Source organism: Mytilus galloprovincialis, chromosome 7 (genome assembly GCF_965363235.1).
Source record: "Mytilus galloprovincialis chromosome 7, xbMytGall1.hap1.1, whole genome shotgun sequence".
Taxonomy (NCBI): Eukaryota; Metazoa; Mollusca; class Bivalvia; order Mytilida; family Mytilidae; genus Mytilus; species Mytilus galloprovincialis.
Genome location: NC_134844.1, coordinates 97,385,538 through 97,407,996, shown reverse-complemented (window position 1 = coordinate 97,407,996; position 22,459 = coordinate 97,385,538). Strand labels below are relative to the sequence as shown.

The 22,459-nt window shown below is 32.8% G+C and overlaps 1 long non-coding RNA gene across 1 annotated transcript in view; it reads left to right on the top strand.

The window, feature by feature from the left end:
* Positions 1–7,965: 7,965 nt before the first annotated feature.
* LOC143084048 (uncharacterized) overlaps positions 7,966–22,459 on the top strand; it is a 32,846-nt gene continuing 18,352 nt past the window's right edge. Inside the window, exon 1 of the long non-coding RNA XR_012981002.1 lies at positions 7,966–8,123. This is a non-coding gene — a long non-coding RNA (uncharacterized LOC143084048). The remainder of the gene's footprint in view (positions 8,124–22,459) is intronic.

Here is a 22,459-nt window from a genome sequence, read left to right as displayed (position 1 = left end):
ATACAACATGGAGGCCCAATGTATTTGAGGCATACAAAAAATTCCTTTAGAAGGATGTCAATCGCACAAGGCATCGACCCTCAAAGTGGATTAACTATGCCAGAACTTGACGACAGACGCTGGTCAAATTTCAGTGATATATCTTATCGTGATGGAATAGAAGAAGAAGATTTATGTTACCTTGACAACACGACGCTTGACTTACAGGAAATAAACTCAGAAATACAACGCGTTGAACATTTCATGAGTGTTAAAAATAAACATTTGAAACTGGACGAACTTCAGCAAGATCTGACCATTTTAAAAAAGTCGGTCGAATTTGATGAAGATTCCATAAAACAAAAAGTGATCGACAGACGAAAATCTATAATGGAAAAAGAGTCAGATAGACGTAAATCGATCGTAGATAGTTATTTACAGCGACGTCGCTCTATGACAAAATCACCATTTTTGTAAAATGACATGAAATCATTTCTTTATTTTAAATTTGTGTTTTTTTGTTGTTGTTGTTGCGAAAATCTAACGATAAAGTTTTTACAGTCAGTAACCGAGAAGGCTCACTTACACTATTCAAACATGAACGATCAAATATTTGCAAATATCCTAAAACAATTGAAAACATTTTATTTTTCAAAGTTTAACCTATCTTTTGTAAGTTGTATCAATGGAGTTTTCTTTGAACTACACATTGAAATACCTGGCCAGTCGAGAACAGAGGAAAAACAAATTCTTCTCACTAACTAGACAACAATAGTAAATGCTTATATCGAATAATATTTAATGAACTATAAAAGGACTTTATCCTGCATCGAGGATGGTAGTATCCACAGTACATTATTGAATACAGTTGGTCTAGATCTTTTTTAATTTAAACTTGTTTTGAAAATATTTTTTCACATTTAAAAAAATTGTTCTGAAAGGGAATCAATTAATAAGCAAGAAAAAGGATACTATATTCAGTCCTAAATTTGACATTGCGCCCGGAAGCCATCTTATTTGTCAAACTTGACAGATGCTAAGTTTTCTGAGCTTAAATTGCAAGAAAAAGCACACTGTTTGTGTATGGATCAAGCCGCTTATATAGATAAGTATCAACTCTTCCGACCTTAGGTTTACAGCGTTCCCATCTTGCAAAACAAAAATGAAAATATTGCTAGGTGATTAATTTAATCATTTAATCATGTTGATCCAAATATATATTATATTTAGCAAACATGTGAACAGTTTATTAGTTAAAAGCTGCCGAGTGAAATGTACTCCTACAAGACATCAGAATTAAGCTTATGTAATATGAGTTTGCATGCAATAAGATTTGTATTTTTAGTGTTGTAATCTTTAGTTTTTATCTTATGAATAATGCTGTTAGAGATAACTTATTTTGAATAACAACTTTAACTCTGATATTCATTTTGTCTTAAGGTGGTACCTAACACTACAGGGAGATAACTCTGTAAAATCAGCAGAATGTTTTAATGACGTTGTGTTCATAAGGAAATATCAAGCTTCTCAATGATCAAAATAAGTGTTTGTCAAACTGCTATATAACCAGTGTAATTTTTCTGATTAAACGGTTGGTTCAAATTTTTTGAAATTTTTATATTTTTTAAGGGTCAAGGTAAATTCTTTGTCAAAATTTAATTAAAATTAAACGAGCCAAATTAATTTTAGTGAAAGTGTTAGGTACCACCTTAAATGTTTTTGACTTGTTTGTCTATATTCATTGTATAGTATACTAGACGTATTTGTGGGTATCCCGAGAAACTTGACTGCAAGTGCCCTTCTTGTTATGATTAGGAAATCTCCTAAAAAATTGAAAAATAAATAAACAACAACTAGTATTGGGATATTGCAATTAAGTTAACGTTGTCATTAGGTAGTTTACTTTGGAAACAATATACTGATTTAAAATTGATAAACATCATAATTATATAAAACCTTTAAATTATCTGCTATAAATATAAATATACATTTTGTAAAAACACATACTTTTACAAAGTAATGGAAAAAAATGAGTGTAAAGCTGGTTACATGGATATTGTAAAAAAAATGTACGCTCATATGTTTAACCCCGACATGTTCTGTATACATGTATGTGTCTGTCCCAAGTCAGGAGCCTGTAATTCAGTTGTTGTTGTTTGTTTATGTGTTAAGTCTCGGTCACACCTTACCGGATAGCTCGCACGGACGCCTAACGGATAACTTTTTTTCAATCCGTTCATGTCCGTTAGACGTCCGTTCTTATGCGTTAGACGTCCGTCATTTGTTATTTCTGGACCCTTTATAGCTGACTATGCATTATTGACTTTGATCATTGTCGGATGCCGTACGGTGAACTGTAGTTATTTTTTGTGTCATTTGGTCTCTAGTGGCGAGTTGTTTCATTGGCAATCATACCACATCTTTTTTATATGACACATATTCCTGAAATACAGTTACCATATTTCTATACCACCACTTTTTAAGAGTGTTCATGAAAAACACAATAGATTCATTTCCCGGATATTTCCTAAAAAGTTCTGCAAATAAAAACACTTTTTCTATTTATTATTTTGTTAAAGAGTGATGTTTATCTTTTGAAATACATCAATTGTATATCATAGGATAGATTTAAGACTCATCAGTGACGCTCGAACCAAAATATTAAAAAGTCCAAGTAAAGTACGAAGTTATAATAGATTTGTATAGCATGTGTTATTGAACTTATTTCACTACATGTAAATGTACTGTTACCTGCTCGTCTGATATAGATCTTTTTGCGTTGATGAGTGCTAGGCGTTGGTTAATTGGCATTAAATATTTAAGCGTTACGTGGTTTATTTTGGAAGCATTAACTTATCACTATTACCACATATCGATTGAAAACAAATTAATAGAAGAGCATCACTCACACTTTGTCAAAAAATGCTATTAGAGGTAAAAACAAATTTGCATGCAGTTTATTCATCTCAGAAACATTTTAAAATATATTTCAATTTTTTACTAAATTTTAATTTCTACTCATTTATACACATTATATAGTACTGGTAAAAGATGGCTATCCATTCTGCCGTTGTTTTTTTCTATGGTCGGGTTGTTGTCTCTTTGGCACATTCCCCATTTCCATTCTCAATTTTACAAAGATATCAAACCATATGAAATGTGTCATATTGTATCAAAATAGTTCTCGTAAAGCTGAATTATATTTTTATTTATTGGAAATATATAAAATTGATGAACTATACTTTTAAAAATCATGTAATACAGACTAAATTATATTCGAATAAAGACGTTTTAAACAAACAAATGATTTTTACTTAGTAAATGAACATACATTTGCCTTCCTTTGTGAACTATCTTGTTATTAGATACGTCTTTAAATCATCGTTCGCCGTTCTTCATAATCATACTACAAAATATTTTACGCTGTAGAATTATAACCATTTACGGTGAAAACTCGTACCAACCAATTTGCTTACAGGAATGATATTTTTAAAGACTAATCGTGGTTACATGTACGTTTAAGGTATTGATAATAACAAGGCTTTTTAACGATCCTCTAAAAACTGTTGAAAGAAACAGCAATTTCCGCTTCCGCTATTATGCTTAATTTGAGCGATAACGCTAAGCGTTAATTAAAGGGTAATTACAAAATTTAAAAAGTCGCAATGTTTTGTTTGAAATGAGGTAACTAAATAATAACACTTAAAATAACAACCTGGTTCAGGATAATTAAAACTTTTAAAACTTTTGAAGGGTTCTAAAGGAGGAAGTTTAGTTTATTTGTCTTCACGTATAAAAACTCATTAGCGCGAACAAAATGGCGAAATAAATCGTTATTATTACATTAAAGACATTTTCTTGAGTAATGGGATATTTTAATCAATCCACCTATTTGCGAATATTGTTATCAAATAAAATAAGACGTGGGTTATACATTAGAGAGACAGCAACCAAACAACATCCACATGTCACCATACGGTATTAAGGTAATATGGGTGTCGTTCGTCATCTTTGATTGAAAAAATAGCACATCACAATAGGCCCAGATTATCAAACAAGTCAGCACAATTTAATGCAGGAATGCAAGTAACTAATGAGATATTTGACATCTTCTAAGTCAATGAGAAGAGTGTTTAACACCAAAAACGCTTAGTATACACAATACATACATGGTTTGATTGCCAATAAGAACGTTTTCCATTAGAAACCTAATTTACGTTTCTGTGTGTGTTGCATTTTAACGTTGAGTCGTTTGTGTTTTCTCTTATTTTTTAGATAAGACGTGGCACGGTACTTATCTATCCCAAATTCTTGTATTTGGTTTTGATGTTATATTTGTTATTCTCGTGGTGTTTTGTGTGTTGCTTTTCGGTGTTGTGTCGTTGTTCTCCTCTTATATTTAATGCGTTTCCCTCGGTTTTAGTTTGTTACCCCGATTTTGTTTTTTGTCCATGGATTTATGAGTTTTGAACAGCGGTATACTACTGTTGCCTTTATTTACGTGTATGTTAGCAAAGCTAACTCACCCAGTTTCTTCAATAGTTAGTATAATATTTGATATCCAATTAGAGGCGCGCAGTAAGCGGTGAAATATAAGAGGAAGAGCCTTGTTGCCGCGTTTTTGTTATATAATTATACTAGAACACACCCGCGAAATCGCGGGCATATACAGCTTGTGAACTGCTGTAGGGTGATTTTCTGTAAAATATATTATGTATGGAGAATTTCATAAAAGGTATCAAAAGCCCTCTCCCTTTTTCCAAAGTCCGATATTTGTTTCCTTTCTGTTAAATTCAATTATTTTCGTGTTTCGTGCCTCAGACCACAATTATTCTTTTCCTTTGCTACAATGCATGTTTTGGTAAAAGTCAAATTTAATTAAAAATTTGCACCGCTTCAAACATGAAATAAATGTAACTGCTTATATATAGACCATTATTAGTCTAATAAAATATGCTTCTAGGACAATCCATAATTGCTTTTTCTTTTGAGAGCCTTATTAACATGCCAATGGTAGGATAGGAATCTTGTATAAATGACTAAGACCGACTAAGGCCAATTTGAGGGTGGTCTGAGGGGTCCTGATCCCGAAATCCCGGTCTTAAAAACATGAAATCCCGAGATGCAGAATTAAAAGAAATTCATATCCCGAAATCGAAAAATATATTCCCGGATCCCTTAAGGAACAATCCCCAAACCCCGGGCTTAAAAACACACGACCCCGACGTCCCGAAAAAGGTCATGCCTCCCTCTAATCTCTACCCTACTTTCATTTTTGCCAAATCACTACTTTCACTTCGAACAATAAATGTTATGACCCATTTATGGGCATTATGTTTTCTAGTCTGTGCATCCGTTTGCTCGTTCGTTCGACCGTCCGTCTACCCCGCTTCAGGTTAAAGTTTTTGGTCTAGGAGGTTTTTGATGAAGTTGAAGTCCAATCAACTCGAGACTTAGTAAATATGGTGCCGATGTGGCATCTGTGTACTTTGGACACATTCTTGTTTCCACATGTTTTACTTATTTTGATATATATTCAACTGGTATGACCCCTTGAATAGTAATATATTTCAAAGAAAACTGAAGACAGAATACAGTCTCTATATGTTATGCATTATAATCGTAGTTTACATGTAGATAAACGCGAAAAATAATTGTCCTCTCTAAGGAGGTATAATTGTGGTTCTGGCGATCTAAACACCATGATATGGAGAACGCTCTGATTGGCTTATTTATTTTTTTCACTTTTGTTATCTATAACGATTGGTTGTACTTGTGTGTGTTTCAAACCGGAAGTTTATCTATGACTAAAAGTCAGTCTGATGACGGAATCAATATTCGGACTCCTTTTTCTTCTTTTTTTCTCCAAAAATAACACAATCTGAATAATAATAAGAATGGATGACAAATGCGACTATGCATGTTACATATAGAACACAGAGGCATGATGATTAATTTATCGTCGAAGGAAGAGAAGCGACACACAAAATGAGGTCTTCTCGTCTAATAGTATAGATAATTGAATTTTGGATGTATAGTGTCTTCTGATTAGCTGACAGTGTCTTGTCTATCAGCTCATAAACACAATTTTGTCATGTGACCATCAGGTCATCAACGTTGTTTTCATGTTTTAGTTGGCTTAACATGGAAATTAGACTTAAATTATAAGGAATGACTGTTATATGTTTTCTATCTATTGAAATAACCTAAAAAATGTGATATACACTTTAGAACAACCCGCGTATTATTTAGTGTGCACCACATTTTTTAGTTATTTCTTCAGACAGAAACAATATTACAGTCATTGTTTAATTACCCCAAGCAATAAGGAATGGTCTTTTATTCTTAGCCCAAAAAGAGCAACGAGAGCAAAGATTGAAGAAGCGTCGATTTAGAAACATACCACTACGATGCTGATTAAATTTCTGATTTACAACCTTCAACAATTAACTGAATTGCTTTTTGTTTTGTTAATCTTAAAAGACTGTTATGGATCGATAGTATATAAATAAAGAAACAAAAAAAGAAGAAATAAATGGAGGGTCCGTGTGCTCGTTTTCGAGATATAAGCCATTGAAAATTTGGCGGGAAATAAATCTGTAGATTTTTCATATATTTAACATTGACACCTAATCTGTTTCAAAACCTATGAAAAAATAACAAGAATTTTATAAAATTTTGAAATATGGCTTTTCAAGCTTTATGTAATAAAATTATGAAAAGAAAAGTAGGGGTTAGTGGGCAAATTTTTTAATGACAATACATGGATAAAACCAGAGGATTCCGAAAATCTGGCAAAAAATCAAAAAATGGAGGAGCAAACATCCTACGTTAACGTTGTCTAAGATGGGTTTTATGTTTTTTTTTATCTACACCAAGTTAAGGACATTCCCTATGAACTATGCATTATTCTAGAAAACAGATAAACAAGTGTTTAAAACAAAAGATTGGTAAAGTAACCAAGGAGACTACTCTCCACAAAAGACCAAAGGGCACAGAAATAAAAGTAACAACTATAGGTCACGGTACGGCCTTCATAAATTAACAAAGAACAAAGCCCACACCGCATAGTCAACTTTTAAGGCACCTACATGGCAAATGTAAAACAATTCAAACAAGAGATCTAATGGCCAAATTATATATATATATATATATAATAATGAACGAAAAACAAATATGTAACTCAAGAACAAACAACATCCACTAAGTTACAGGTTTCTTACTTGGGTCAGGCACTCATAGAACGAGACGAGGTTAAACATGTTAGCGTGCCCCACCCCTCCACTAACATCGGACATTGCCCGGTTTTTCAACTGGTTAAGTATACCGCTGTCGTTATTAACTTAAAATATGACAACATATCGCTAAACATGTAATGCATGGTTAAACATGTTGATCATCTCATAAATTTTGCCTTTTTAATTATTTCTAAATATTTTGTCCCTTAAAGGAATAAAAAATTCAATATTATATTCATGTTATAGATCAGTATATACGGTATATTTGCAATGGAAATATATTCATTTGAATATTTTTATTCTAGTTAACAGGCATTCATTAAAGTTTTCAAACAACTATACAGCTATCAAAGAGTCAATCTAATTGATAAATACATATTAAAATCGTATACAATGTCTATAATTAAGTAATGTGAGTATGTGGCATATTGGGAACCTATCTAAAGGTTCGTGTTAATGTTATTATAGCTTCTAAGAATTGGTGGCGTTCAAAAGGTTGATATTAGTTTGTAGAAATGTTTGAAAGTTGAGACTTTACATAAACACTCGTTAAGACTCATTATTGTATTAATCCCACAAGGTCTGTAATAGTAATTAAACGTTTTTCTAACCCTGAGTTAGATCGGTTTCATGCTGTCTTCCAATTAAATCAATCAATACATAACTTAATATTTCCAATAACGTTAATTCTGATTGGTTAATTCTGCAATCCTAAATGACTGGTCCTCCTACTTTCAGTGATAAAATGTTACAGAGGTATTTTAACTTTAGAAACAACACCGGACTGACCAAGCATGCATTTCTTTCTTTTACGTGACAAATTTGTTCTAATATCATGGACACTTCTTATTTGGTTTTTTAATTTAGGACTTTCTAACAGTTTGGACTTTAACGACAAGTCACAAGGTATGTACATTAAGAGACAGTTAGTCTCCTTCGGTGTAAACTTAGTGAAGAACATTTAAGTTACCTTAATATAAGTATATACTTAGTGAATAACATTTAAGTTACCTTAATATAGGTATATACAATAAGTCTTTATTATTCACATTTAAGTTACCTTAATATAGGTATATACAAAAAGTCTTTATATTTTTAGTATTTCAGCCAAACTAAACATTTGTCAAAGTTAAAACATGTCTTATCACTCAAATGTTAGATTTGAAAGTATATGACTGGGTTATTTTAATATTTTATTAAAAAAAAAAACCACATTTATAATTGTTTTGAAAGGACATTTTTTGTTTAATCTTCACAAAACAAAGCATCACGCGAATTTGTAACTATAGCTGAACAAGAGAAAATAAATATAGTATCGAGATGTTTTAAAACAAAGTAACCTGTAACAGTCACATCCGGGTATCACTAGATAAACCAGATGTTCTGGTCATCACTTCTACATCGCTTCTGGTAAGGTTAGTGACGGTTTGTCCTTTGTTTTGCATCGGTTCTGATAAGATTCTTGACTGTTTTTCCCTCGTTTGAAACCGGTTCTGGTAAGGTTAGTGACTGTTTTTCCTTTGTTTTGCATCGGTTCTGATAAGGTTCTTGGCTGTTTGTCCTTCGTTTTATACCGGTTCTGATGAGGTTCTTGACGGTTTATCCTTCGTTTTAAACCGGTTCTGGTAAGGTTCGTGACTGTTTGTCCTTCATTTAAACCGGTTCTGGTAAAGTTCGTGACTGTTTGACCTTCGTTTAAAGCCGGTTCGCGTATGGTTCGTACTGATTCTCCTTTGTTTTAAACCGGTTCTGGATAGGTTCCAACTGTTTGTCCTTCGTTTTTAACCGGTTCCCGATAGGTTCGTACTGTTTGTCCTTCTTTTTAAACCGGTTCTAAATAAGTTCGTACTGTTTGTGCTTCGTTTTAAACCGGTTCTGGATAGGTTCATACTGTTTGCCATTCGTTTTAAGCCGGTTATGGTAAGGTTTATACTGCTCAATCGTAAGTTTTCCACGCATCTTTTGTTGACAAATTCAACTATTTTTCTGTCTTATCTTTTTTGATATTTTTTTTGAATTATCTGCTACGTATAACAACCTTGTTAAAGTTTGTTTCGATTGCATTTGTAGAATAGCATTTCAATGTTTAAATCTATTAACAATACAATGTATTTCATTATTAATTCAAATCAACTTTATTTGATTTTTTTTAGCGTATTTTGTAGTAAAATACATAATATGTTAGCACTGTGTCACGAAGTTTGTGAGATAAATTAAACTACGAATATTTCAAAGTTCAAACCTAAACGAAATTTCTAGTGTGTAAAATATTTATTTACTGAAAAGAAAAAATCCTAGTTATTAATGCATAAGGCAATTAATTTATAAAAGCTTTTAGAAAAGGGTGTATGTAGTATGATCAAACCCCGCATAACTTCTGTAAAGATGCTATTTATTTGCAATTGACCGTACGACTAAAGAAATTTCTATCATTGACCGGCTTTAGCTTTGTTTAATCACGAATAAAGATCTGTTGGTGTCCGATTTTTGAGGATGTTGCATGCAAAAGTTTATTTATAAACGTAATATGTCTATTACTTTGACACATAGGAATTAGTTCTATTAACTCATATTGATAACTTACGTAAATGTTCACTTTATCTATCTATAAGTGTGAGCGCTTAAAAAACTTTGTTTATTTACTGTTTGAAATTTATGTGGCTAGATTTCTATCTAGTATGTCATGGAGTGGAAAAATTAACTTCATGATTTAATTCAAATAATCTGCCTATGGCGTTTACTTTACTTCTCTGCCATTTCATTTGAAATGATGAATTCACTTAATCGTTTTCTAGATTAAACATCGTTTTACAGAATTATTGTGATCTGTATTAAAAACGTTATAATTTCTTGCACATTCTTTTATAGTTTGGTCTCTTTGAATTTCTATTTTAAAAATATGTTTAAAACGTCAACATGGCATTTAATTTGACCAATATTGCAAATATATCATTCTGAACTTAGAATTGTTTAATCTGACAATGGAATTAGGGATTCTGGATGGGTTCATTTTATGTTTTTCTCCGTATTCGTATGAAGCTGTTTACGGCATTCACATTTTTCAGAGCGTTTATTCACAACATTTTGTTAGACCCTTCATATTCGGTTGAAAAATCCCAGATAGCATTAGAACTGAAGGGAGTGTTGGCTGAGGGTAATTAAAGGTAACATGTTAAATTTTACTACCATAGAAAAACACCAAATTTTGATGTTGAGGAACAAAAAATGTTAAGGTTAAACTTTGTTTTCAATTTAACCCGTATTTGGTTGGTTTTGGTTTTGCATTTCCATTGAATGAAATGATATTTCCACTTGATAAATGATAGGCTGTTAGTAATACAGTTAAATGAGTAAGCGATACAGTACTAATAGTGGTCTGTCATATTTATTTTCCGTTTGTTGTTTTCCCCGTTGGAATTATTTTATATTTTGGCATGTCATGGCCTCTAATACTTTACTTTAATTTACACTATGAATTGTGCTCTTTGGTGGTCATACAATGTCCTATAACTGATTACTTCCACTTAATTTGGTCTTAAGTGGTTAGCTGTCTAGTTGAGAAAGCAAAGCATACAACAAGTGTTTTATAATGAACTGGTATAGTTATATATAAATATGAAACTAGTAATACTTTATATGAATCGAAAACCGTTTATACTTTAATCATTTGTGATCTTGAAATCATTTACGAAATTCAAATCAAATTACATCTTTCAACCGACACGATTATAATGTTTTGCACTGTGATGCTCGATTTAATTTTAATAATTCAAAAGTTACTATTCATAACATAACTAACAAAATAATACTAATTATCGGAATCGATGCCGTGTGAATTGTGGCACGTCAAATGTCATCGGATTCAAGGCAATCTCTCCTCTAAACGATGTATAGCTAATCAAATCATTGTTTAAGTATCCCAGTTTGGGTGTATATCCATGTTTATGGGTGACATAGGAAGGGCCAAAGAAAGACGGTAATGTGTTTATCAAGTATCTATTAGCACGTTATATTGTCATTCCATTAATAAGCACAAGAATGAGAGAATTAGGAAATGGAACACTATCCCAGATATATAATTAGATGTGCAATAGCTAACTTATAGATGAATAAGACAAGAGAAATATTATCAATACCGACATCTAAGTTTGTCATTCGATACCGACAGTAGTTTTACATTTAATATGTTTTGTTTCATTAATTGTGATGTTCTTTATACTTTATTTAAGAGATTAACGCTAAAGGATTTCCCCGTTAAACGACATTTTATCTGTTATTGTATTTTAACAGTCTAATAGGTATTTTCTGTCTATATAGTTGTTTAAAAAAATTTAAGCTGCCTTAGATGAAAAAGAATCAAGAAAACGGTAAATAACTGTCTTTTTGATAATCTGCTTTTACTATTAAGATCAATTAATGCAAATAAAGTCAGAATGTGAATACATATGTTCACTCTTTTAGATCATTTTGTAGCAACAAACAAATGAACTATGTCAATTGGACATGCTTTGATACTATATCAGCGCTTGAATTTTTACTTGATAACACTTTTGATTGCTTTTGAGATTCCGTGTATCGACAAGTTATTGGTATTCTAGTTGGGACTAACTGTGCACCACTTATTGCGGACCTGTTTTTGTATTGTAATACACTTTATGACTTAAGAAAATTATCCTGTTGAACTTACTGTAAACAAAGCTGATACTAACAATGACCACTGCATGCCCTTTCCTCGATCTTGATATCTTTATCATAAACGGGAAGCTTATTATACAAATTTATGACGAAAGAGATGATTTTCCCTTTCCTATCGTTAATTATCCTTTTTTCGATGGTGACGATATCACAAATTAGTCGAAACATTTACTAAGTTTTATCATCGGTATAAGGAAATCATTTATTAATATAACTTATCTTATACGTTCAGGTATTTCACATACTATCTTTTATGGTAATATTCTTTACAAATCACAAACATGTCAGTATTCACCTCAAAAGCTAATAAAACCTTTCAACAGACTTATTAAGAAGGGGTATATTCAACGATACTGTTGTCAGGTCATTAAAGATTGCATATTTTGGCTTAAATATTGATTCACTTATAGGGTCTTTGCGTCGGAATTAAACACATTTATTCTAAAACCAGTTTTTGGCATGACACGTGTAATGTTCTTCTCATATATTTCATGATGGAATAATACTAAAACCCTAACAGGAGGGATTGTACCTGATATTCATGTGATGACGACATAATCTTTCCATAAGTTTAATTGTGGTCTGGAGCTGGCATGTCAGTAACTGCTAGTAGTCTGTTGTTATTTATGTATTATTGTCATTTTGTTTATTTTCTTTTGTTTCATATTCTGACATCGGACTCAGACTTTTCGTAAACTGTATTGTTTTGCATTTGATTTTTCTACATTGGCTAGAGTTATAGGGGCAGGGTTTAGATCTAAAAAGAACAACATGCTTAACCCCGCTGCAATTTTGCGCCTGTCCCAAGTCAGGAACCTCTGGCCTTTGTTAGTCTTGTATGATTTTTAAATTTAGTTTCTTGTGTATAATTCGGAGTTTAGTATGACGTCCATTATCACTGGACTAGTATAAGATTGAGAATGGAAATGGGGAATGTGTCAAAGAGACAACAACCCGACCATCGAAAAAACAACAGCAGAAGGTCACCAACAGGTCTGCAATGTAGCGAGAAATTCCCGCACCCGGAGGCGTTCTTCAGCTGGCCCCTTAACAAATATATACTAGTTCAGTGATAATGAACGCCATACTAAACTCCAAATTGTACACAAGAAACTAAAATTAAATACATATTTGTTTAGGGACCAGCTAAAGGACGCCTCCGGGTGCGGGATTTTCTCGCTACATTGAAGACCCATTGATGGCCTTCGGCTGTTGTCTGTTCTATGGTCGGGTTTTTGACTCTTTCACACATTCCCCATTTCCATTCTCAATTTTAAATAGAATTATATTCACCGAAATAGTTGATAAACAGTTAACATCTCTATACATATGAATAATAATTTTGTCAAAAAATAAAATCACAAAAATACTGAACTTAGATGAAAAATATAACAACTATCGCGGAACATCGTTATACCGAAACTCACCAGAGAACTTTTGTTAACTGGCGTTACATTTCTGTTAGAGCCATTTTACCTATATTATAATTAGCAGCTTTTATTCTTTCTCTTTTAAGATTTAGTATAGATTGTTCATGAACACCAAACAACTTATCCGGTATTCAAGTTAGAGTCCCATTGGAACTACTAATTATTGTATTTGGAGTTGATCGATAGTTAAGACATTGTTTGTTACATGTATTATTGTAATACTATTCTCTCCAATGTATAATTTATCTAACTGTTTTAACTAGTGTGTATATTTTCCATCGAGGTATCTTGCTCGGTCAAGTCTGTACCTATACTATGATACCCGCATACGAATTAACGGATGTGTGATATATGATTGGACAGTCTAAAGGTATTTTTATTTTAAAGCCCTTTAGAATGCAAGGGTATATCTTATATGAAATCGACTTTACTCATATGTATCACAAATTAAAGTGCATTTGATTTGGACATTTCGTAAAGGGAGAATACTCGATGATCTACAAAACATTTCTTTGTGAGTTTTGGTCAGACAGTTCCAGAAAAACTATTATCATGTCATGATGTGGTCTGAAAAATAGTTCATAATTAAATAATTGTAGGTTTAATTCATGTGAATAGATATTTTGATTTAAATGATTGATATTAAAAAGCTTGATATCTTAATAAGAAATCAAGAAAAATAAATAGTTTTTTTATGGATGCAAACTTAAGTTATTTTTAAAACATGTGTAAAAAAAAAAAAATCGATCATGTACGAAACCAAATTTCCTTTTCATTCCTAATGGTCAATCTAGAATGACCACAATAGTACTGGTTGATCAGCTGTTGATTAGACAATGTTGCTCAGGGTCTTACTGGAATAATTCTGCGCTCTAGCCAATCGAGGGATGCAATCAGTGATTACTCGGAGATCGGCGGAATATAACGAGTCGACTGACATTATCTGGGTTACCTAGTATCAGAATGTTTGGGAGAACTTTGATGAATTTAACAAATTGATTTTTCAGGTAGAGGTTAATTTAAAATTCAAGAAGAAATGAGCCTCACCCTCAATAGTATTAAATACTTCACATAGTCGCAGATTTTGATTTTTTGAAGGTATCTCTCTGTTTTATTAATTTCATAGTTAAGCGATTGTACTTTTAAATTGTGTTGAAACTGTTTCAAATATAACACTTCTCCCGTTTTCATTGACACGATCGCACTACAAATAAATTAACACGCAGAGAGTAAACACATCCAATCATTAATATTGTATAAATAGTTTTCATGAATTACTTAAATCGGTAAATCAGGTTTACCAGTGTTAAATTAACTGAAATAAACAAACAAAATCTCAGATCCGATATAGTCTTTAACGATATTTTTTGTTCAATAAAAGACTTAAATAAAAATTAAAGTGTATTTCTATAAAAACATAATAATTTCTAAAGTAGTTTGTAATAACCCAAGTAATGAAATATATCAGAATTTGCAATTATGTTTTTAATACATTTAGTTAGTGAGTTTAACACCCTCGTCGAACGAAATATAATTATTACAGCTAACCGAGAAGATTTGCCGTACAATTGAACGATTCAATTAAATATAGTAATAAGCTTTTTGTCACAAATTAAATCAGTTTTCTGGAGCAAAAAGGTCTAGGCAGTTATACGATCCGTTGGAGTTTCTAGAGATTATCAATAAAATTCTGATACTAAATTTAAGCTATTCCTTTTATACTTCACTGATAGTGACAAATCTTCACTCAAGTTTCTTTGACTATTTTTTTTTCAGTTTTTAATCAAAAGTTGCATCTGAGGGTGTGGATGAGATTTTAAGAAAAGAGAAAATATAGAATTAGGGTTAAAACAAATAATAATAGGACAAACAAATCAATAATAGAAAGAAACAAAAATACCTGTTAGAAAAAGAACTCCCCTTAGTATAGAAAAATTGTATAAAGAATTATTGAGTACAGAAAAGAAAACAATTATTGAGTACAGAAAGGAAAACAGAAAAGGAAACTGAACCCCTCTACACCCTGATATTTTTTTTCTTTTCAAGATTATTCCTGACGATGCAGATTTCATGTATTTGAATTAACTGTTATTTAAAATACTTAATCATTTCTATACCCACTAACACAATTGCTGGTTAATATCGTCACAAACGTACCAAACTGTAAGTTTTAAATTACTTTCATTGACGTTTTCCAATTAAACTTTGGGTGGATGTAATATTTTGACATATCTTCACAAATTTTAAATTAAAATCATAGATAACTTATTAAATTTCGGCATTGTATTTAACTCATATTATTATGTATGAGCTCATGTTACCTAATAATCTTTATAAATCTAATTTGCAGCCAACTGCCTTACAACATGGACAAATATAGTTTTGGACTCAAAATTGTATAGTAAAGATATTTCTCATTATTCAAAGTTTCTGTTATATTACAATTTATTTGGTTTTTGGTAATAATTCTTAGCCTTTCAACTACGTCTTTTGTCTTCCCACGTTCAATGTTGAAAAAAGGAAGTACGTCACTATGAGCTTGATGACGTAAATATTTTAAGATAAAACAAAGACAACTATAAACCTGACCACTGCCGATAAGAGATTTAAAATATAGTTTTAAATCCTATTATGTTACAATTTAGTTGGGTTTTTGTTTATTTGAACAGGCCCGTTCTCGATGTTGATTGGTTGAACAGGGCTACAGTTACATAGTGCACAAACAAAAGATGAACTTGCAATGGCTTTGTCAGTTTATTTTCAATTTATTTGTTTGAATGTCCCTCTGGTATCTTTCGCCTTTCTTTCACAAACAGTCTATGAGATTAGTGTTTGGATTGGTGACGTAAATTGGGGAGGGGGGATTCTTTCTTGATGTTTCCGTCTGTGTTTTTATCAACCATTTTTTTTCTCTTTTGACACTTTGGTATTCCACTCTTACATTATACACCACACGAAACCCAAACAATATGGGAAAAGGTTACATTTTTACGTACACACTATATGAAGAGGTATCAATTTTAATATATAATTTATATGGAAAGGGTGGGGTAACAAATCCCCAGCGGTACCCCTATCAATAAAGAATTGAAGTAGCTCCACTCCCCGAGGACGTTAGATCTACCGCGGGTCAATCTGTCGACAAATCTGGTCTCGCTCTTTTTGGCGTCAAAGATATTCCAACAGATTTTAATTTCTTTTAGTATTTAAGACGGACTGACGAGTTTTTAACATCGATAAACTACTTTAAATTCTTAATTACTAGAATTATATTATCGCTGATTTGTAAGTCAACAGAATAGAAATGCAACTGGTTTTGCAATGTTTCATCTACAGTTTCAAGCTGAATGCAGATTCAATTGTTTTACATATTTCCTTAATTTTGTAATTTTTGTAATTCCTTCACACCTCCAGGTGCGGGAGTTTCTCGCTGCATTGAAGACCTATGGGTGCATGGCCCTCGGCTGTTGTCTGCTTTATGGTTGGGTTGTTGTCTCTCTGACACATTCCCCATTTCCATTCTCAATTTCATTAATGATTAACCAGAAAATCTGTTATAAATCTGAAGAGGTTCCTTTAAATATTGTTTTGGTGATCCATTAATTTTCATATTAATATTCATTTTTTATATAAATAAGGCCGTTAGATTTCTCGTTAGAATTGTTTTACATTGTCTTATCGGGGCCTTTTATAGCTGACTATACGGTATGGGCTTTGCTCATTGTTGAAGGCCGTGCGGTGGCCTACAATGTATAGTTGTTAATGTCAGTGTGATTTTGGTCTCTTGTGGACAGATGTCTCCTTGGCAATCATACCACATCTTCTTTTTTATATTACTAATCGTAACAAATTAAAGAGTTTATTTGCACTTTAACAACCAAAAAAAAAGCCACTCATTACTAATCTCTGGATATAATATTTGAAATGGATATACAAGGAGCATAATCCGTAAAATGATCAACATATTAGGAATGATTTAAGGATTAACATACTGGTTTTACTAATAACCTATAATACGTTATACATTTGATAATATTTACTTAAATAATACATTGAATTACATGACAAATATGATAGTGTTAAGATTAAACAATTTGAGAACATCCGACTTCCGCTCTTCATTAGCTTAAGAACGAGAATACAAAATACGACAGTCCATTCACTGAAACATTTTTCAATTTTATCTTTGAGTAACTATTTCTAATATTGTGTTTACTTAGTGTTAGAGAACGACCATTTAACATTTAAAAAAAAGAGGGGGGCATTTTTTTTTCTAAACAATATTCTGGTCAAGCACATGACAAAAAAAATATTTTCGGACTGAGAAAAAATACCATATCCCCTCCCCTTAAAGTTAAATGGTCGTTCCCTTGTATGATACTTAAACTATTATTATCGTTAAGCATACGTATTAAACTAGATGTAATGGTTACAGCAACCAAAAAAAATATATTAATAACCATATAAATTCTGCTGTTACTAGTCACCACAGGTAATAAAGGTAGCACTTTAATTGGAAGGAACTTTTCATCAGTGATAGAAATGAGTCAAAAGGGTGTGGGTTCTCCTCATACCCCTGACAAACATCGGGGGGGGGGGGGGTCACAAATGTTTGATGGTCGCATGACATATGAATAATAACAATACACATAACATTAGCCCACTTAAATTTGTCCTTCTACAAACGGGCAAAACACAAACTCAAACAAAAGCATACTGCTTTACACATACTGCTTTACAGCTATAAATTATTTGAAGGTTGTTTGATGTTGAACAGGAAGTTTTTGTCAGTATTGTCGATACGCCTTGGTCACATGTAACATTTATAGCGCTTTGTGTGATGTTTAAGTCAGATATAATTCTACAATTCCTCAAAACTACAGCTATTTACTAACGCTTTCATTAATATAAAAACAATAAAAATCATAACTCTTCGTCTTTTATTATGCTATTTACATAAATGGCTAATTTGATATAGATTTGCTTAACTTGTTATTTTTAAAAGTGCTTTCATGTTTGATTTAATGGTATTTAAGCTAACGGATATTAATGGCGGTACGGCGGCCATTACCTAATCCAACAAACCTTCAAAAATAATATTTGTCACATTTCATTTTGCGTTTCTATTCTCATGCTTAAACAAATATGAAATTTTCATTAAACAATCCTTGTTTATAGTAATGTCACAGAAAATGTGGTCTAATTGTCATTGAGAAAACACATTAAATCATAAATCTCGGCTATATCTGAAGAACATGATATTTTATAGGTTAATGTTAGTCCATTTTATAGGTTAAAGCTAGTATATTTTATAGGTTAACAATGGTAGAATATTTGTGCTAAAACGAGGAAGTTGATACAAAAGAAAGAATCTACGATCTCCCTTACTCGAGACGAACACGCTACCTCATCACGACTTCCCTTACTCGAGACGAACACGCTACCTCATCACGACCTCCCTTACTCGAGACGAACAAGCTACCTCATCACGACCTCCCTTACTCGAGACGAACACGCTACCTCATCACGACTTCCCTTACTCGAGACGAACACGCTACCTCATCACGACCTCCCTTACTCGAGACGAACAAGCTACCTCCCTTACTCGAGACGAACACGCTACCTCATCACAACCTCCCTTACTCGAGACGAACACGCTACCTCATCGCGACTTCCCTTACTCGAGACGAACAAGCTACCTCATCACGACCTCCCTTACTCGAGACGAACACGCTACCTCATCACGACCTCCCTTACTCGAGACGAACAAGCTACCTCATCACGACCTCCCTTACTCGAGACGAACACGCTACCTCATCACAACCTCCCTTACTCGAGACGAACACGCCAACTCAACACGACTTCCCTTACTCGAGACGAACAAGCTACCTCATCACGACCTCCCTTACTCGAGACGAACACGCTACCTCATCACAACCTCCCTTACTCGAGACGAACACGCTACCTCATCACGACCTCCCTTACTCGAGACGAACACGCTACCTCATCACGACTTCCCTTACTCGAGACGAACACGCTACCTCATCACGACCTCCCTAACTCGAGACAAACAAGCTACCTCATCACGACCTTCCTTACTCGAGACGAACACGCTACCTCATCACGACCTCCCTCAATCGAGACGAACACGCCACCTGTTGTTTAGATAATAACTTAATGTTCTTTCAGTGGATTTTTTTCAGCGTTGCACATTTGATGTTTAAATTGAATGATAGTTTAGTCTTTGAACCATCATTTACTTATAAGAAGTAACTTGCTTTGCATTAGCTTTCAGTAATCGGGATTACTCTTAGATCTTGAGTCTTTTTGCTAGTTAATTTTATAATTTTATAGATCTGATGAGTCAAGCTGTCCCCTATTACTACGAGGATAGCTGAGACCTTACAAACATGCCCCCATTACCGAAGTTAGGAGTCGTAAGTTAGTGTTTGTCGTTGTCTATCTGTTAAACTCTGTTTTAAACTGATATGATACCGGTATTAGTGAATCAAAATCTAAAGTTAAACAGCAAACGGAGTATTGTTGTAATCTTTATTGTAACGAATCTAAAGCGAAGGATTGCTGTCTTTATCAAATATTTCCAAGATTTCGTTTTTTTCTTTAAAAAAAGTCTTAATTACAGGAAACGCATTATTTTAGCCAATCCTGGAAATTCAAAGCTTACAATTAAATAGAATGCATGTGCATCTTTCTTTGAGGTCACGTGATGCTTGGATTACTTCATATTTCTGAAAAAACTCAATGTTTATGTTTTTAATATCTGTATTTAAGAATATTCAACCTTAATTGAATGGGAAACTTTACCCTAACAGGCATTTTCACTTTCATTCTTTAGAAATTCCCATGAAACATACAAATATTTATATATATAATTGTTAAATGAAAATTTGTCCTAATTAACAGGAAATGTTTTCATACAGAATGATGGAACGTCAATGAACGTATCATATAATTGTTATTACTCTGGATTTACTTGCCTGACAGCTATATTCTCCTAATACAGATTGTTAAAAACGAATAATATCTATAATCTTTAGCACGACCAATGCATTATTATATAAATAAAAGGAGATAGTGGTTTTACACTATGAATGCAATATTCACACGATAATAATTACAAGATTTGTACATGTCACATTCAATAATTACAAGAATTGTACATGTCACATTTGATCTTGAAAAATAAACAAGTACCATTTTTTCAGTTTTTAAATGCTAGATTTTTTCTATATTTCTTGCAGATCATCTCACTCTATAGCTATTCGAGTTTGTTCAACTTTTCATTTTTTAAAGATATTAATAGTGCAATGCGTCAAAAGCAAGATTCAATAAGGTTTTACTTATAAAACATAAAAATAAGGAGATGGGATACAAATCTTGTCCGTACGACACTTTATAAGAGGTTTTGACTCGGATCCGGTCTAGTGTATACCAAACTTTAAGTTGGTTGTATACAAAACTGATGTAGTGCGCACCAAACTTTAAGTTGGTTTTATTCAAAACTGATGAAGTGCGCACCAAACTTTAAGTTGGTTTTATTCAAAACTGATGAAGTGCGCACCAAACTTTAAGTTGGTTTTATTCAAAACTGATGTAGTGCGCACCAAACTTTAAGTTGGTTTTATTCAAAACTGATGAAGTGCGCACCAAACTTTAAGTTGGTTTTATTCAAAACTGATGTAGTGCGCACCAAACTTTAAGAAGACAGTTTATAAGAAGGCAGTATAGGACAAGACACAATCTTTTTAACTCATAGGAAAAGATCTACGTTTAAAGTATATTTTTAAAGGAAAAAGAGAAAAACAAATCGGCAAATATTAATAGATTTAGAACGGAATAAAATTGCATATTTTAAATTATTTTTGCATCTGAATATTAACTATTGTATTATATAAACATCCACGAAAGAAGAGATAAAAGAAAGATTAACAGCTTGTTGTGCACCCTTAACGCATATCCATGTCGATGTTACACATAGGTTTAATGCTTGTATATATATACATACTTTTATGTATATGTGTTTTGGTCAGTCTCTTGTAACTCTTTTTAGAGTGGGTTATGTATACACTGTTGTTTATATATATATATTATATGTATGTATGTAAGGTGAGACTTTAATGAAGTATTTGTCTTGTCTTGTCCATATAGCTTTATACATGAATCTATTTATTTTGCCCACAGAAACATAGAAGATTTGACACTTGTTTTATGTTTCCACCAGCTTATGAACTCTTTTCTTTGCATTACATAACAATTATACAACTGTAATAACAACAAATCTCCTGAATTATGTAAAACAATATACAGAGGGAAAGAATTCAAACACACCACAGGATGATATCATCATTAATGAGGGGCGTAAAGGAGGGTATCTGCACGGAAGAACGCGAAATAAAATTGTCATTTTACGATGAACGAACAATTAAAAATGTCTTACACGTTGATCTTCAAGTTTACCGATTCCACGAGAGACGGGGAATAACGAACCCTTTTCACGGCTGAACGTGAAATAAAAATGGCAAAACACATTGCTCGAAAATAACCCTTTACCACCCTCATTTATGAATAGATATAATGTTGCAAATGAAAAATAAAGTTAAAAACAATTACTTGTATTTATAAAAGGATAAGACTTAACTATAGTCATATACAGATCTGTACCAAAAAATGTGAGTTACTGGATTGTAGATACCCGTGGGATTAACAATCCACCAACAGAAGTAGTTACTGGATTGTAGATACCCGTGGGACTTACAGAAGTAGTTACTGGACTGTAGATACCCTCGGGACTTACAGAGGTAGTTACTGGACTGTAGATACCCTCGGGACAGAAGTAGTTACTGGACTGTATATACCCTCGGGACTTTCAGAGGTAGTTACTGGACTGTAGATACCCTCGGGACTTACAGAAGTAGTTACTGGACTGTAGATACCCTCGGGACTTACAGAGGTAGTTACTGGACTGTAGATACCCGTGGGACTAACAATCCACCAACAGAGGTAGTTACTGGATTGTAGATACCCGTGGGACTAACAATCCACCAGCAGAGGTAGTTACTGGATTCTAGATACCCGTGGGACTAACAATCCACCAAC